The sequence below is a fragment of the Macrobrachium rosenbergii genome, chromosome 13 (genome assembly GCF_040412425.1).
Source record: "Macrobrachium rosenbergii isolate ZJJX-2024 chromosome 13, ASM4041242v1, whole genome shotgun sequence".
Taxonomy (NCBI): Eukaryota; Metazoa; Arthropoda; class Malacostraca; order Decapoda; family Palaemonidae; genus Macrobrachium; species Macrobrachium rosenbergii.
Genome location: NC_089753.1, coordinates 32976413 through 32994788, shown reverse-complemented (window position 1 = coordinate 32994788; position 18376 = coordinate 32976413). Strand labels below are relative to the sequence as shown.

Sequence of the window (18376 nt, the reverse complement as noted above, 5' to 3'; positions counted from 1 at the left end):
TACTCCCTACCCTGGTATTATTAATCATTTATTTGTTTTGGAACGCTATGATCCTCAATAATTAGCCTTACCCCTAGGACCGTAGTCCCACCAACCTTACCACGGGTTTACACCCCCCCACCGACCCCTCCAATACTTCCCTCGAAAAAAAGGAAAATATTTAGCGCTTAAGGCTGTCATTAATAAATCTTCAAACTTAGCTTCATAAAACCTGTAGTTAATTAGAGAATGAGAAGCCTGTGATTGATGCATAGTGATAATTAACAGCGAAGTAATGCCACTTTTATTGCTGTTGGTCAAATTCACTGGCAGTCTGGGCTTATTTGCTGCGTGTAATTATGATGTTATAAAAATTAAAAAATTTTTTTTTTCCTTTTTTGTTTGCTTATACAATGATGATGAAGTCCTTTGACGCAGTTGGTACTTGATCTGTGAGGGATGATTGTCGATGGCAGTTTTCGTTAAGAGGTGAACGATAAGAAATATTTTCCGTGGTATACAATACTAGTGTGTTGTTTTCAGTTTCTTCGAGAGAAAGGCATTGCTTTGAATGAAATCTTGAGTGTTTTCGGAATATAAGATTGGCTGAGGCGTGTTTCACCAAAAGGAAGGTCAAAGGAGAGTCTGCAATAGTGTGATGTAATAAAATCAAACTTATTTTAAGAGTCAAATGCCTCTTTTGTTGATCTTGAAAGAGGTTGGCGTGCAGCACCGCCCTAGATGACAAGCGCCAGGCGTGGTTTCATGTGGAAAACAGGATGTTGCAGATGTTGCAGTGGCTATACTGCCCTAAAATGGAAAACTGCAGTATCTGCAAAATTTTCGAAATTGAGATATGCCACCTCCTGGGCTCGAGAAACCCTAATACACAAGTTACTGCAGCTTCAGAATGATTCTTCAGTGCTTTCCACGGGTATTTAGGGGGGTCCCATTTGCAGTATCTGCAAAATCATCAGTAAGGCAAGGGAAAACTGCAGTATCTACCATTTTTCTCAGATTTGTACTTTTGCAGATACTGCAGTCTTCAGTCTTCCATTTTAGGGCAGTACGGTGTCAGGCAGGGCAGCCGATCGGGACTACAAAGTCTACCCCCAAAGCTAAATCAAAAGTCCTTCAAAGGAAGGCATCACGGGGACCCCATATAAAAATGGGAACAAGCTGGGAAGAAGAAGAAGAAGATACGCTTTAAACCACTAGGCCTTCGTTTTTAGGAAGATAAAAATACAAGAGCAGAGAACTATTTTGAATGCGTATCAAGCTATAGCGCGAAAATTAAGTGCTGTATTGATGAAATTAAATATAGCCTCAATTCTGTTCGGGTACACGGTGTTAACAAGGACTTCAATGTAATAGACTTTAGGAAATGTAACGCGTTGCTTAATCCTGCCGATTATTCAGTATAATTCCTTCTCTTCTGCAGGTTGCATTCAAAGCTCATGGAGTGTTCGACCGGTAACGAGTAATATGCTTCTAATTTACAGGTATGTTATGTACTTACTAAAGCTTATTATATACGTTTTCATTATCATTTTTCCTATGTTTCTGTTGTGTTTTATGCCTGTCTCAGTCATTTATATATTTTTTGCAGTCTGTAATTTCCATGGGGTTCATTGTCATCACACACTGTATATATATATATATATATATATATATATATATATATATATATATATATATATATATATATATATATATATATATATATACATAAATGTAACAAGTGGCATCATTATTTTACTTCCCAATATTTTTTCCCAAATTATACAGAATATGAATATTATATTATGGATATCGTTCCGTCGATCTCAATAAACAGTATACATAGAAAACGGGAAACTATCAGGGCGCGCCCCTTGCCTATCACACGTCAAGTGAATCTAGAAAAATCACCGATAAAATTTGTTTCTGGAAATCCCCCGAAGTAATCCACGTGCCGGCAATTTCTTGCAACATCATCATCGTCGTCGTCAGATTGTCAATTGCACAAATTACTCGTCATTACGTCATTGGCGTCTCTCAGAAGTTAAAGCTTATATTCATCTTTATGTCGTTCTCCATGTAGTAGACATTTTTAGACTTCAGGGATTGATGTTGATATGCAAATGCGTGATGCATATATATGTATATATATATATATATATATATATATATATATATATATATATATATATATATATATATATATATATATATATATATATATATATATATTACAGTGTGGGTAATGACAGTTAAATCCATGGGATTCATTTGACTGCAGCATCATAAATAAACAAATCACAGCAAACCTGTAATTTATATAAATGCCTTTTCCAGTCATGCAGTGTTTATTACGCTCGTTGCTCTTCATCTGGAGGAGGTAAAGTATTTATCTTAAAATTTAGAACTGGCTCGTTTAATGAATGGGGATGTTTTGAATCTCCGGGAGACCTTATCAACTGGACGGTACAGAGACTTCAGGTTTTCCTTTTACATTATCCCAGAAATAACTCAAGTATGTGTGGTTTATCCTTATTCTGTTATTTCCAGCAATTATATATATATATATATATATATATATATATATATATATATATATATATATATATATATATATATATATATATATATATATATATATATATGTGTGTGTGTGTGTGTGTGTTCGTGTGTATATATATTTAAGTCTTGAGAACTGTTGAGGCATTGGTCACAGAATAGAATAGAAACGCAAATAATTGTAGTTTCTTGTCAGTCAAAAATGTTTAATAGTCTTATAAATTCTCTTATAAATTCTCATTTTTGTCTTTTTAACGCATGCATGGAATTTTTTTTTTTTTTTTTTTTTTTTTTTTTCTGACCCTAATGTTCCAGTACACCTCATTCGTCAAAATTTCTTTGCACCAATAAGCCTTTTCGCCAAATAGAGGCCTCAGTAAAAAAAAAAACTCAACAACATTCGCTACCGCACTCATACTTAAATGAGGAATCAAAGCTCATCAACATCACGTCGACCCCCCATATACGGATATTTTGGGAGATGAAGCTATCATCTCTTTTGTAAAAGTGTAAACAAATTTTTATTGATATTTAGTTTTTTCTTAAAATATGCATCACACCATACAGATTTTTAATGACAGAATTTTTCAGTATATCACATCATTTATTAAACTTCATATCTTTATTTTATTTATTAGTCACATCAATAAATTTTATTTATTAATCATATTCTTCCCTAATTCATTCATTCATGTACGTTAATATAATTTATTTACTCTTCATTACGGCGCTGAATGGCCTTCTTGGCCCTAAGTGCCTGGGCTTTTCCCCTAAATTTCACACATCCATCCTTCCTCCATATACGCACTCTCATGCGTTTCCAGGATTCGTGTGTCCTTCCGTTCCAACGCGCTTCTGGCCCGGGCCAACTCAACTCTCCTGTTCCTCCTGCCCCAAAAGTTTGTAATTGTGCACACCTCTGACTTGACATCATTACTCGCGTACTTTTTCTGCATTTGTAAGAGAAGTATTCAGTTTTGTTGCAGCCATTTTTATGTGGTTTTAGCTGGGATGAATATTGCAGTCATCTGACTGTGTGTGTGATGTACACTAATTGCCATCACTGATACCTTCCTATTGTAATAGAAAATTACGTAATGATGTAATGAAAAAAATAATGTCAAATTTTAATCACAATATATAGTTTTGGTCACTTTTTTTCTGATTTGTATTCTAAGTATAGATTTGATTGGGTTCTGTCTAAAAACGTCTGTGATGTTTATGAAGTCAGTTGCCTGGTAGCCACTGACATGCTGATAAGTCGGTGATTTTAAATGTTTTAACCTTATGAACCAGTTCCCGTAGGGGGTTAGTGCCGTCAGTGAACCTCACGCGTGGTGCACTGTAGGCATTACTTAAGGTTCTTTGCAGCGTGCCATCGGCCCCTAGCTGCAACCCCTTTCATTCCTTTTACTGCACCTCCTTTCATATTCTCTTTCTTCCATGTTAATTTCAATGCTCTCCTAACAATTGATTCATAGTGCATCTGCGAGGTTTTCCTCCTGTTAATCCTTTCAAACCTTTTACTGTCAATTTCCGTTTCAGCGCTGAATGACCTCATAGGTCCCAGTGCTTGGCCTTTGGCATAAATTCTGTATTCAGTTCAGTTCTTATGAACCAGTGGATTTCGATGGCTAGTATATGATGAACAGTCCATATATTGATTGTTCTGGTTGATTTACAGATTTCAGCGGTTCAGTAAATTACAAGTGCTTGTTCCCTCAATATGTAAATCTTACCTTTAGACGTTTATAACAGTCTCATTCTCCTGTTTGAAGATGTTCATAATTAGCCGAGTTTTCTGAAACGACTACCAGATTTAGGATATCGCATTTTAATAAACTGCACCGCTTGAAACTTAGCACTCAACATCATTTCTGGGTATAAAAAGACCATAAGCTTTTGTTGCAATTGTGATCAGATCCGTCATTGCAATTCCATGTCTTTGGATCGTTCGGATTTTATTTTCCTTATTGCAACACAGGCTTAGCGGTGTTCTTTCTCTTTCTTCATTATTCCCCGCCCTGGCTGGGTTTTAAAAGAAGCATCTTGCTTCCTTTTGCGCATATTTGGCCACCGGATTCCTACGCTTCATTAAGTGCTTCGAAGAATACAAATTTCTTTCATCACGTGGAATAACTCGAGTGTTAACATGGTCGGAGCAGCATGAGAAAAATGCCAGCTCAGAGATGCTCCCAGATATCAGTTTTAGTCTATATTATCTGTTCCTTTCGTATCCGAGAGAGAGAGAGAGAGAGAGAGAGAGAGAGAGAGAGAGAGAGAGAGAGAGAGAGAGAGAGAGAGAGAGAGAGAGAGAGGGAGAGGATTCAGGGAGAGAGAGAGAAGAGAGAAAGATTCTGGGAGAGAGAGAGAGAGAGAGAGAGAGAGAAGAGAGAGAGAAAGATCAGGGAGAGAAAGAGAGAGACCGAGAGAGAGGGGGAGAGAAAGATTCAGGGAGAGAAAGAGAGAGACCGAGAGAGATTCAGGGAGAGAAAGAGAGAGAGAGAGAGGGAGAGAGGAAGAGAAGATTCAGAGAGAGAGAGAGAGAGAGAGAGAGAGAGATGAGGGGAGGCGGGGAGGAGGAAGAAGGGGAAGCATCCTTGGCAATTGGATTTTTGCCACAAAGTTCCTCAGCCGTGGCCAATATTGGTGATTATGGAATGCGGCTGATCTTATACGTAGCAAAGAGATGTAGGAACATTTTGCAAAATTCCTCTTCCAAATATTGTCGCCCCGAAGTTGGTACTACTCGTTAGAAACTTTCACGAGCGTTACTGCGGCCATTCTGGTTTGTTCTCATATTGGACGCTGTCTTGGATTCATAATGGCATTCTCTCTCTCTCTCTCTCTCTCTCTCTCTCTTTGTGCTTGCGTGTGTCATTGGTGCGCGCGCGTACATGTTTTGTACGTTGGTACGCTTGTATTTGCATTTCGTATGTAAAAAGGTGACTGCGTATGTTGTGCTCTCTCTCTCTCTCTCTCTCTCTCTCTCTCTCTCTCTCTCTCTCTCTCTCTCTCTCTCTCTCTCTCTCTCTCTATATATATATATATATATATATATATATATATATATATATATATATATATATATATATATATATATATATATATATATATATATATATATATATATATGTTTGTGTGTGTGTAATTATATGCTCTCTTAACTTCTCAATTTCTTCTCGCTTTTTGGATACGCTTCTCACTACAAAGCCTTTAGATCCATTTGCAAGAAACATAAAGAAATTATGACGTCCGGCAGCGGGATAGGAACCCGCGTCCCATAATCGGAACGTGACCTCGTTCTGATTATGGGACGTGGGTTCGTTTCCCGCTGCCGGACATCATAATTCCTTCTTATTTCTTGCACTTGGATCCAAAGGCTATGGAGTGACAAGCGTATCCAAAAAGCGCGAAGAATTCGAGGAGTTAAGAGGGCATTGTGGCTATTACAATTACGTACGTATCTGGTAAAAAGTGACCAGTAGATTCTATACATACATACATACATACATACATACATACATACATACATACATACATACATACATACATACATACATACATACATATATATATATATATATATATATATATATATATATATATATATATATATATATATATATATATATATATATATATATATATATATATATATATATATATATATATATATATATATATATATATATATATATATATATATGATGTCCAGATTGTTATTTGTATGCTTATATGTAAGTGAATTTTAGAGGTGCTTTTGTCCAAGACTGCTGCTTCGGGTTTTGTGCTCTGGGCATTCTGATAAAATTTACCACTTATTAGATTGCTTGATGTCTGCCACCACAGGAAATCGATATATTACGAAAAGAAGGGAAGATATATAATTCTCCTATCTAATCGTAGCCAGTGAAATGTGCAGAATAGATATTAAGGCTAATGTATATCCGTCATTTGTTTTAGTATTTCTTTTAACGAAGAGTAAAACTGGCAGAGATTAAATACCATAGAAGAACAATTTACAAGATATAACTGCTTTCCTAGGTACTTATCCATTGACCTGAGATTGTGCTTAGTCATTTGGCTTTGGTGTAGTTTGTCATTTTTTGGAGGTGTCGTCTCATGCAAATATTTTTGCAATAATATTTTCATTGATGCATTCCATCATGTATTATCATTGGGAGGCATTCTGGGAGGCATCAGACATTCATGATCGAAAAAGAACCCAGTCCTTGGGTATAGAGGGACTTCATTTAGTCCTATGAACGATTTGTACTGCTCTATAGTTAGACCAGACACTCGCCTGATAACTTCTGTTGCATGCTTGAAAGAAAATCCAGTGATTGTCCAGCTACTGGTAATCTATTGAAAATCTAGGAACGATAGAAGCGAGCAATTCGACGTTTCAATTAGAGTGACGTAGCTTTTCTGAATAGTTAAGCAGATATGGATTTAATCAGTATTTGGGTGCATTTTATTTAGGCAGTGTAAAGTCAGTTCGGTTCTAAAATTAAAAGAGATGTTCTTCATAAACTCCAACCAGATTGTAACTTCGACAAACGGGAATTAAATGTGTAGAATCTTGCAAAGGTGTTCGTGGACATTTTTGTTTGTATGCTTTATTAAAACATCACAGTTTACTGAATTCTTTTCACAAAAAGCTTGGTAGAAATAGTCTTAAGATTAACTTTTTTTTCAAGGAAGTAATCTTTAGTGTTTTCATAAATTAGTGGGGCTTAGTTTGCCCACTACTTGGTTGTGACAAATTCATGGAAGAAGAATTTAAAGACCTCTTGGCATGAACTCGCTCACCTCCTCCTCCTCCTCCTCCTCCTCTTGTCCCCATTCCCAGCGCTCATTCAGTCTTCGTTTCTCCACTCCGGCCACTTCCTCCCGTTAAGTCTCTTTCTCTCTCTCTCTCTCTCTCTCTCTCTCTCTCTCTCTCTCTCTCTCTCTCTCTCTCCTCTTCTCCCTTTCCTCATCCCCCCTGTCCCGCATCCAGCAACCTCCCCGGCCCCTTCGTCACCGCTATCCATTCCCCCCCGCCCTTCGCTTTTTTTTCCTCTTCATTCCGTCGTAGCTCTTCACGTACCGTGAAGAATGCCATGATTTCTTTCCCCCCTTTTTTCCTCTCTTCCACCTTTTTCCCTCATCTTCCCCCTTTTTTGCCCTCTTCCCTCTTTTCTCCTGCTTACCCCTTTCCCCCACCCTCGTCCCCAATTTTCCCCCTTTTCCCTTCTTTCCTTTTTCTCCTTCTTTCCCCCCCTTCCCCCCTTTCCATTTCCCCTTTCCCCCTTTTTCTCCGTCTTCTCCCTTTTTTTCCTCTTCCGCTCTTTCCCTCTTCGCCCTCTCCCCTTTCCCCTTTCCCCCACCCCTCCCCCTCTCCTCCCTCCCTCTTCCCCTTTTCTCCTCTTCCCCCTTTTCCCAATCTTCCCCTTTTTTCCTCCTCTCATCTCTTTTCCCCTCTTTCCCCTTTTCTCTCTCTTCCCCCTTTGTCCCGCTCTTCCCCTTTTCTCCCTCTTCCACTTTTTCCCCGCTCTTTCCCCATTTTCGACCTCTTCGCCCTTTTCCCTTTTTTCCCCTTTTCCCCTCATCCTCCTTTGTTTCTATCTGTCCCCTTTTCCCCTCCTCCCCCTTTCCCCCTTTTCTCCTTCTCCCCCTTTTCCCTCTCCCCTGATTTCTCCTCTTTCCCCTCTTCCTCTTTCCTCCTCTTTCCCTTTTCCTCCTCTTCCCCTTTCCTTTCCCCTTCTTCCTTTCCCCTCTTCTCCCTTTCCCCCCTTTTCTCCTCTCTCTCTTTCCTCTTCCCTCTTTCTCTCCCCTCTTCCCCCCTTTCCCCCTCTTCCAGTCCAACGTGGAAGGAACATGTGTCTCCTGTGAATCCCCTCATTTTCCCTATGGTTCAGCTGCCTCCTCCTCCTCCTCCTCCTCCTCCTCCTCCTCCTCCTCCTCCTCCTCCTCCTCCTCCTCCTCCTCCTCCTCCTATGGCTTCAGTCTCGGCTGATACGAGAATGAATGGGCGATGTTTTGTATATGTTTAGGATAACTTTAAGGTGTCGTCCCCATGCTCTCTTTCATAAGCCCCCCTCCGTCCCTCCCTTCGTAGCACCTCTCTGTCTCTCTGTCTCTCTCTCTCTCTCTCTCTCTCTCTCTCTCTCTCTCTCTCTCTCTCTCATCATCACTTTTTATCATTTCAGTGTCCCTGCCATTCCTCTCTCTCTCTCTCTTCATCTCTCTCTGTTTCTTTTTTCATCCCTCACTTTTAATCATTTATCATTTCAGTCTCTCTCTCTCTCTCTCTCTCTCTCTCTCTCTCTCTCTCTCTCTTTTCCTTACTGTCTTCCCTTTCCATTTCTTGATTCTCTTTTTATCACTCTTTTTATCATCTCTCTCTCTCTCTCTCTCTATCTTCTCTCTCTCTCTCTCTGTCATTCCCTTTCCATTTCTTGTTTATTTTTTTATCCCTCACTTTTTATCATGTCAATATTCCTGCCTCTCTCTCTCTCTCTCTCTCTCTCTCTCTCTCTCTCTCTCTCTCTCTCTCTCTCTCTCTCTCTGTCTCTCTCTCGATAATTTCTTCCATGAACAACTCTCTTGATGGTCTACGTCGCATCTCCTTCAATTTCATTTTACTTACGTGTACAAACTCTTACCATTATTCTCCAGGAAGTCCACTTTTTACCTTAAACTCTTCCGGGGTAAGAAGCCGAGGGCATTTGATGAGATAGCGGAGGCCTCTCGATTGAACATTTATCTTTTAGCAATTGCTCATGCAGGTATTCCTCCCTATCTAGTAAGTTGTTCCCATAGGCCACAAATGGTTGTCTGGGTAGGGTTGTGTCGAGGTAATAGTTGATAATTCACAGCTAACTGTAGATTTTGTCAGGGCGAGATGGAAAGATACTTCCTTGCTTTGGGCCAGTAGTGATTTTGATCCATTCTCTCTCTCTCTCTCTCTCTCTCTCTCTCTCTCTCTCTCTCTCTCTCTCTCTCTCTCTCTCTCTCTCTCTCTCTCTCTGGTAAGATTTTAAAGTCACTCAGTCAGATGCGTAACTGAATTGCTGCTTCGGGGTGGCGTAAAAGTGGTTACGAGACGGCAGCAACATTTTTTCATATTCCTGGTCTTGTTTTGAAGACGGGTTGCGCACTCGCCAAATGACCTTGTTCCGGCTTCTGTTATTTGAGTCTTAGTAAAATTGCAAGTTGCAGATGGTCCCGAGACTCCGTCGTGCATCTTCCTTCCTGGGAGAATTCTCAGTTGTCGTTTCCACTGAAAGAAAAAGAGTAAAGCTGATTTACTCTCGAGCGGCGGATCCTCTGGTAAGTGGCTGCTATTTCTCTTACTGCTCCGCTTCATGCAAATTGTCTGGTCGAAGAAGCATTGGATCGTAGATACATAACGTGATTTAATGTGATTTACGGTTCTTGAATGATCGTCCATTAGGTGATTGGAAGATCTGGTCCTTAGTGAAGTTCCCTTCATAGACAAGTGAATACTTTGTGAAATATTTAATGGCATATATGAACAAGTCCTGTTAAGATTGTTACTGGGCTCTTTCCGAGATTGTGTTCCCCAGGGGTTTCAACCCGGTATGTATCCACCCTTGCGGCGTGTTTAGTACAAGCCCGTTGGGGATTACCGTAAAAAACATAAACAAAAGACTATATATAAATAACATGAAGATAATGACCCCCAAGAAATATTAGTCCTAGATAACGACCCCCTAAACACTTGGGGGTCACTATCTAGGAAAGATCCTATTATTGTTGTCAATTTAACGTGTTTTATTTACCTTGATAACTGATAATTTCATGACAATTGGGCAACTCTGTAGCCAATAAAATTTACAATTTCCAGCGAAGTTATCAGGCGTTTTTTGAAGCCTTTTTTTGAAGCCTCGTATTTTTCACCAAGCGATAGGTTCAGATTTGATAATGGCTTCTTGAATCGTGAGCATTGAAGATAGCGAGTGATCTTACTCTATATTAATCTAATATGGTCCCGTTGCTAAGTAACCAATTGGTTCTTAGCCACGTAAAATAAGTCTAATCCTTCGGGCCAGCCCTAGGAGAGCTGTTAATCAGCTTAGTGGTCTGGTAAAACTAAGGTATACTTAACATGTAGAATTACACTTGTTTACTGAGGTACGGATTTGATACAGGAGGAACAGAAGTGTGCCATCTAGTATGTCCTCCCATACCCATTACGACCCCCCATACCCAGTATGGCCTGCTATACCCTAAAGTAGTGAATATGCAGTGTACAATGCCAAGGGGAGAGAAGGGGTTGGGGGGGCAGGGATGCTTTGCAAATCAGGATCCGGCGTGCGTGGTTAGGTTTGGATGCATTTCTATTTTCACTAACATGAATTATGTAGCAATGCGCCATAGTCACATATATATTGTGTGTGTGTGTGTGTGTGTGTATATATATATCATATATATTTATATATATATATATTTATATACATACATACACATATATATGTATGTATGTATGTATATTATATATATATATATATATATATATATATATATATATATATATATATATATATACAGTATATGTATATATATATATATATATATATATATATATATATATATATATATATATATATATATATATATATATATATAAACATACCAACTCACCTTCGATCGGGCTACTAAAACGATTGCCAGCATTAGTGTGAGTTTGTTAGGTGTTCTCAGTTGCTGGCTGATTCTTTATTCAATTATTATTATTATTATTATTATTATTATTATTATTATTATTATTATTATTATCACACCATTTATATATTGGTAGCCGTTTTACCAATTCGAGAAAAAAAAGGATTTTTTGTATATGTTGTTGGCCGTCACAATCCACCATCCCGGTAGGGGGTAACGCCGTCAGTGCACCTCATGCGGTGCACTGTAGGCATTACTTAAGGTTCTTTGCAGAGTTCCATCGGCCCCTAGCTGCAACCCCTTTCATTTCTTTTACTGTACCTCCATTCATATTCTCTTTCTTCCGTCTTGTTTTCCACCCTCACCTAACAATTAATTCATGGTGCAACTGCGAGGTTTTCTTCCTGTTACACCTGTCAAACCTTTTACTCTCAGATTCCGTTTCTGCGGTGAAAGACCTCATATGCCCCAGTGCTTGGCCTTTGGCCTAAATTTTATATTCAGTTCAAACAATCCACCATAGATATGCTCACATTTAATGAATAGGACAGGCGGATAGACTGACAGGCTGTGGCTAAGGTGCTTTCACCCCTTAGAACATCTCAGCAATTTCCTCAGCACTAAATGCTTCCAGCTTATTGATATTTCAGCGACTTGCGCCGTAATACTAAACTCCCTTTCCATTGTCCCGTTATGCGCGGTGAAATGCCGATGTTAGATTTTGACGATGAGAATTTTTTCCCTTTATTGTGACGACTTACAAAAACCTTTATGTAATTGTTCTTGTACCGGGTCACAACGTATTTTCACCAGGCGGTGCGTAGGCAGCGTTGTATGGTCTGCATGAGGTGATTGTTGCTGTTTTCATCAGTGGAGCAGCAGCTTTAATGTGATTGTATCCAGACATGAATTACAGAGAGAGAGAGAGAGAGAGAGAGAGAGAGAGAGCTTATTTCAGTGTCGCTAATGCAGAATGGCTCTTGCTTAAGGCCTGTCCACACTGGGGAACATTGTTTGGGAACAAAGTTTGCAGACTGTTCGCAGACAGTTTGGAAACAAAGTTTACAAACAGGCCTTTGCAGTCGATGTTTAAAAGCAGCTACAGGATGAGTAACCTGCTTGTAATATAAATCAGACTCTGGTGTTTAGAGGTGCAGAGGTGCAAGTCAAGGTCTGTCGCAAGGCCAAACAACAAAGACGTTCGAATGTGATTTGTCAAATCTTACAGATAAATATAGTTTTTTTTTTGTTTTTTTTTCTGTAAAAGAAAACTCTTGTGCCGGCTTTGTCTGTCCGTCCTCAAGTTTTCTGTCCGCCCTCAGGTCTTAAAAACCACTGAGGCTAGAGGGCTGCAAATTGGTATGTTGATCATCCACCCTCCGATCATCAAACATGGCAAGTTGCAGCCCTCTCGCCTCAGTAGATTTTATTTAATTTAAGGCTAAATTTAGCCATAATCGTGTGTTTGGCAACAGTCTAGGACAGGCCACTTGTTTATTTATATCTGTTTCTGGGATTAAGCCCTCGCTGGAATTATTGAACAGTTTGTAAGCACTCGAATTAGTATGCCACTTTGTATATTAGTACCCAGTGTTTTTAAAGATCAGGTATTTGATGACATGTGTTAGCAACCAATGTTTTCAAAGACCAGATGTTTGATGACATATATTGGCACCCAATGTTTTTAAAGATCAGATGTATGATGACTAAATTAGCACCCAATTTTTTTCAAGATCAGATGTTGGATGACATATTAGCACCCAAAGTTTTTCGAAATCAGATGTTTGATGACTAAATTAGCACCCAGTGTCTTTAAAGACCAGATGTTTGATGACATATATCTGTAATACATATTTCACATTTTTCAAATGACTAAATTAGGCCCTCGACAGATGTTTGATGACATAAATGCAGAATGTGCCTCGCACATAAATGCAGAATGTATGCTAATAAACACCCGTCTTACATCCTTTACGCTAAATATAGCCATGGCAACTTCGGTCTAGCTTATTTTTCATGGATGATTATGAATAGGTTTGCTTATGGGCGAAGTTTTACCTTTGGTTCTCAAAGTATCACAAGTTTTTAAGAAAGTTAGAGAGTAATTTAAATATATTACAAGTCAAGAGACATCATTTTCCGCTCTCTCTCTCTCTCTCTCTCTCTCTCTCTCTCTCTCTCTCTCTCTCTCTCTCTCTCTCTCTCTCTCTCTCTCTTTTGGTACAGTTAAGAATGATTCGACAAACATTGTTTTAGTCTGTGGATATAGATTCTACCACGTTGGAGAACATACCCTTTAATAAAAGGGGAAGTGTGTTAAGTCACTTTTTCGCGGAGTAAACACTATATTTATGTATGTGTGTATGTTTGTGCTTGTGTGTGCCCATATATATATATATATATATATATATATATATATATATATATATATATATATATATATATATATATAGAGTGTGTGTGTTTGTGTGTGTGTCTTAAAAGTTAAAGTCATCCTGGGTCTCTGTAGGCTCATAGGGCAGGCGCTGATCTCCTGATTCTTAGGCCTAGAGCCAGTGGGGACAGGTCTATATACAGTATATATATATATATATATATATATATATATATATATATATATATATATATATATATATATATATATATATATAAAAAAACGCTGTGTACCTCGCATCTTGTGAATAATTTCACCAAAATCACAATGTAGATTATAACTTCGCCGTTTGTTTGTGCCCACGTGACGCAGAGGTCTTCTTTGAAGACCACTTCCCACTTTCAATTACGCATTAAAAAAAAAAAAAAAAAAAAAAAAAAGAGAAAAGTTTGATGTTGAAAGGCTGGTAATGATCCAAAGTCTTAATTGCTTCGCTGGAAATTTAATTCGAGTGAAAGAGTTTTTAAGACCGCCTGACTTCTACCACCAACCCTCCCCTCCCTCCACCCACCCCCCAACGAAAAAGCTTTTCTCTCTTATTGTCATTAAGTGAAATATCATCACACTCACTTTTGGAGTGGCCGGCGTGGTACTTTTCTTTCCCAAATGCTTTATTCATTTTATTTTATTTTCTCGTTGTTTTTTTTAGGAGGGAGGAGGTGGTTTAGAGTTATGCTGTTAATGTTATGCTGTTTGATGGTATGATAGGGGTTTTATCCGTCGTTTTAGAGCTCCGGATAAGTTATTTGTTCAGGATGTTCGGGGGAAACATCTTCCACGCTGGAGATGTTTAGAATGATAAAGAGTTTAGGACTAACAAATTATTTCGGGACCTCGTATTTTATGCATGACAGTTAATCTTTTAGATACGACCCTAAAAGACAGCTTGGCTATATAACAGAAAACATAATTAAATTTGTCTTGCCACCTACAGATCTATCAGTAAGCTGAGAACTGTCTTGGACTCAGTTGTACTTGCTAAGGAAAAAATTACACTCATATAAGATTGCTGTAGAGTTTTACTTTTCATTCCATATCTGACTCGAGTACAGAAAGGAATTGCCTTTAATAATTCAGTATTTTGGAGTTGGGATACATTTTTAGAAGTTTCTACACTTTATTGAGTATTACTTCCATTTTAGTTACTGAAAAACAGTAACTTCGAGCAGAATGCTTGTCGTATATCACTCATGTTATTATTTTGATATGGTAAGCGTCCAATTTTGTTTTATGAAAAATTTTAAACTTTGTTATGGCCTTTTCATGAGCTTAGGTGGTTATTGTGGCCATTTCATGAGCATAGGCGGTTGTTGTGGCCTTTTCATGAGCATAGGTGGTTGTTGTGACCTTTCATGAGCATAGGTGGTTGTTGTGACCTTTTCATTTTTTGACCTTTTCATGAGCATAGGTGGTTGTTGTGGCCATTTCATGGTGGTTGTTGTGGCCTTTTTTTGAGTATAGGTGGTTGTTATGGCCTTTTCATGAGCATAGGTGGTTGTTGTGACCTTTTCATGAGCATAGGTGGTTGTTGTGACCTTTTCATGAGCATAGGTGGTTGTTGTGGCCATTTCATGAGCATAGGCGGTTGTTGTGGCCTTTTTTGAGTATAGGTGGTTGTTATGGCCTTTTCATGAGCATAGGTGGTTGTTGTGACCTTTTCATGAGCATAGGTGGTTGTTGTGGCCTTTTTTTGAGTATAGGTGGTTGTTATGGCCTTTTCATGAGCATAGGTGGTTGTTGTGACCTTTTCATGAGCATAGGTGGTTGTTGTGACCTTTTCATGAGCTTAGGTGGTTGTTGTGGCCATTTCATGTTGCGGTTGTTGTGGCCATTTGTTGTGGCCATTTCATGAGCATAGGCGGTTGTTGTGGCCTTTTTTGAGTATAGGTGGTTGTTATGGCCTTTTCATGAGCATAGGTGGTTGTTGTGGCCTTTTCATGAGCAACGACATCCACCTAACACTGAAATTTAACTTTTTTCGATAAAAAAAAGCCATCGCCACTATTCCCATGTGGTCAGTCTGCGTTGGTACTGTTCAGAATGTTCACCTACTCAGACGCATCATTCCTTTGGCGCTTCACAGATATTCAGATCTAAAAAGTTAGATTTTTCGTCCCTGTCCAGGATCTGAAGAGAATGTTACTCCATCTCTCTTTGTGGATGAATATATAACTCCATCGAACATTAATGTTCATGGTGTTCGCTCAAGTTAGGCCTCGTAACAGCATCTCCCCCTTGCACTGCTTTCATCTATCACCACCAACACAACAGCGTTCTCTAATCCTCAGTTTCTGGTGAGAATTCGGCCCTCTCAATACAGTGGGATTTAACAGAATTCGCTACAAACCTGTCTAAATTTAAGCTTGGTTGTTATGCCTCCATTTAATACACCTGTTTCTAAGATGATTTATAGTTATGAATACCGCCGGTATGTATTCATTTGACTGAAGAATATGGATTTTCCACATTCATCTTCTCTTGAGCAATACCTTGGCTCTTTTCGACACATGAACCGTCAAACTTTTAAATTTTTCCCCCTTGTTGACTGGTCTGGCCAAACATCTCTGACTGAGGCAGAATAAACTGTTATACACTTGAAGCCTTGGGAAGAATTGTGTTTTTTATTTTTTTTATCTATGTAGAGGTCTTTGACGCTGCCTCAAGTTCTTTTGAAATGGAACCGTGAGATGGTTAGAAATATATGAGGCAACATTTGAGGTGCTTGCCTGCTGCCTGCCTGCCTCTCTCTCTCTCTCTCTCTCTCTTATTATTATTCTTATTTGTTATTATTATTATTATTATTATTATTATTATTATTATTATAAAAATGATTCTCTCTCTCTCTCTCTCTCTCTCTCTCTCTCTCTCTCTCTCTCTCTCTCTTTTCTATTATTATTATATTATTTATTTTTATTTTTTATTTTTATAATTATTAATATTACTATTATTATTATTTAAATCAAATGATTCTTAAGTCTCTCTCTCTCTCTCTCTCTCTCTCTCTCTCTCTCTCTCTCTCTCTCTCTCTCTCTCTCTCTCTCTCTCTCTCTCTCTCTCTCTCTCTCTCCGCCTCCCTTTACACATGGTCATGAATAATGGCCGAGGAGACCGCGGTGTCTCTTACTAGACTTCGGGCCAAATATCACTTCCTCCTTCATGCTCTGTCAGGAACCTTTTTACGGCCAATGGTGTGGCCTCCTCTAGCCTAAACAAATTGTGACGGTGGTGGAATACTGTTCTCCCCCCCGCCATTACTCGAAGGGACCCCATTCCTCAACTCTCCCTCGTTGTCTCCTCCTCGCGGAGATGTCCCATTCCCTAAGTAGTACCGGAGGCAATGTGCGCCCCCTTGTTACTGGATACTGTCATTCGACAGCTCGCCATATTTTCGTCCCGGGTCCTCTGCGTGAACTCCTTCAGCGTCTGAAACCAGAATCAAGTTTCTGTCGTGGTGTATATCATTATTTTCCCTGTAGGGGGCTAGTGCCGTCAGTGCGCCTCGTGCGGGGCAATGTAGGCATTACTTTAAGGTTCGTTGCAGCGTGCCTTCCATGGCCTCTAGTTGCAGCCCCTTTCGTTCCTTTTACTGTGCCTTCTTTCATATTCTCTTTCTTCCATCTTACTTTCCTCAACCCTCTCCTAACAGTTGATTCATAGTGCAACTGCTTTGAGGTTTTCCTCCTGTTACACCTTTCGAACCTTTTACTGGCAATTTCCGTTTCAGCGCTGAATGACCTCATAGGTCCCAGTGCTTGGCCTTTACAACTCGAGGTCATTATATTTTGGGAATTTTCTCTTAAAATTTACAAGCCAGAGGTCATTATATTTTGGGCATTTTCTCTTAAAATTTACAACCCAGAGATCATTATATTTTGGGCATTCTCTCTTAAAATTTACAACCCGGAGATCATTATATTTTGGTCATTTTCTCTTAAAATTTACAAGCCAGAGATCATTATATTTTGGACATTTTCTCTTAAAATTTACAAGCCAGAGATCATTATATTTTGGGCACTTTCTCTTAAAATTTCCACCCCAGAGATCATTATATTTTGGGCATTTTCTCTCAAAATGTACAACCCGGAGATCATTATATTTTGGACATTTTCTCTTAATATTTACAACCCAGAGATCATTATATTTTGGGCATTTTCTCTTAAAATTTACAACCTAGAGATCATTATGTTTGGGCATTTTCACCCAAAATTCACAACCTAGAGATCATCATGTTTTGGGCATTTTTTCTTAAAATTTACAACCCAGAGATCATTATATTTCGGGCATTTTCTCCTAAAAATTTACAACCTAGAGATCACTGTTTTGGGCATTTTATTTCAGATTATCACAAAGGGTCATTTTTCCGACCTGATCATTTCCCTCGTATGAATATAATGATATTTTGAAGAAGAGGAATTTCGTTTAGATTGTTAGTACCCATTTCGGAGGGGGGGAGTCTTTTAGAGAAAGTTCTGAATAATTGAGATATTTGAGGAAATAGGATCGTGACAAAATTTCAGATGTCCCCTTCAATCTTCCTATGCAGCTTGATTTTTCTTAGCGTTTTTTCTTGCATTTAAGAACACATTCTTCCGGGTCAGACTTATTGATATTGTTGTCTTATTAGTCTACTTTAATAATAATAATAATAATAATAATAATAATAATAATAATAATAATAATAATAATAATAATAATAATAATAATAATAATAATAATAATAATATTAAA

General features: G+C 38.5%; 1 long non-coding RNA gene across 1 annotated transcript in view; it reads left to right on the top strand.

Annotated features, from left to right (window-relative positions):
- Nucleotides 1-18376, top strand: part of LOC136845136 (uncharacterized) — an 87200-nt gene that overhangs the window by 22217 nt on the left and 46607 nt on the right. Inside the window, exon 2 of the long non-coding RNA XR_010855085.1 lies at nucleotides 1421-1481. This is a non-coding gene — a long non-coding RNA (uncharacterized lncRNA). The remainder of the gene's footprint in view (nucleotides 1-1420; nucleotides 1482-18376) is intronic.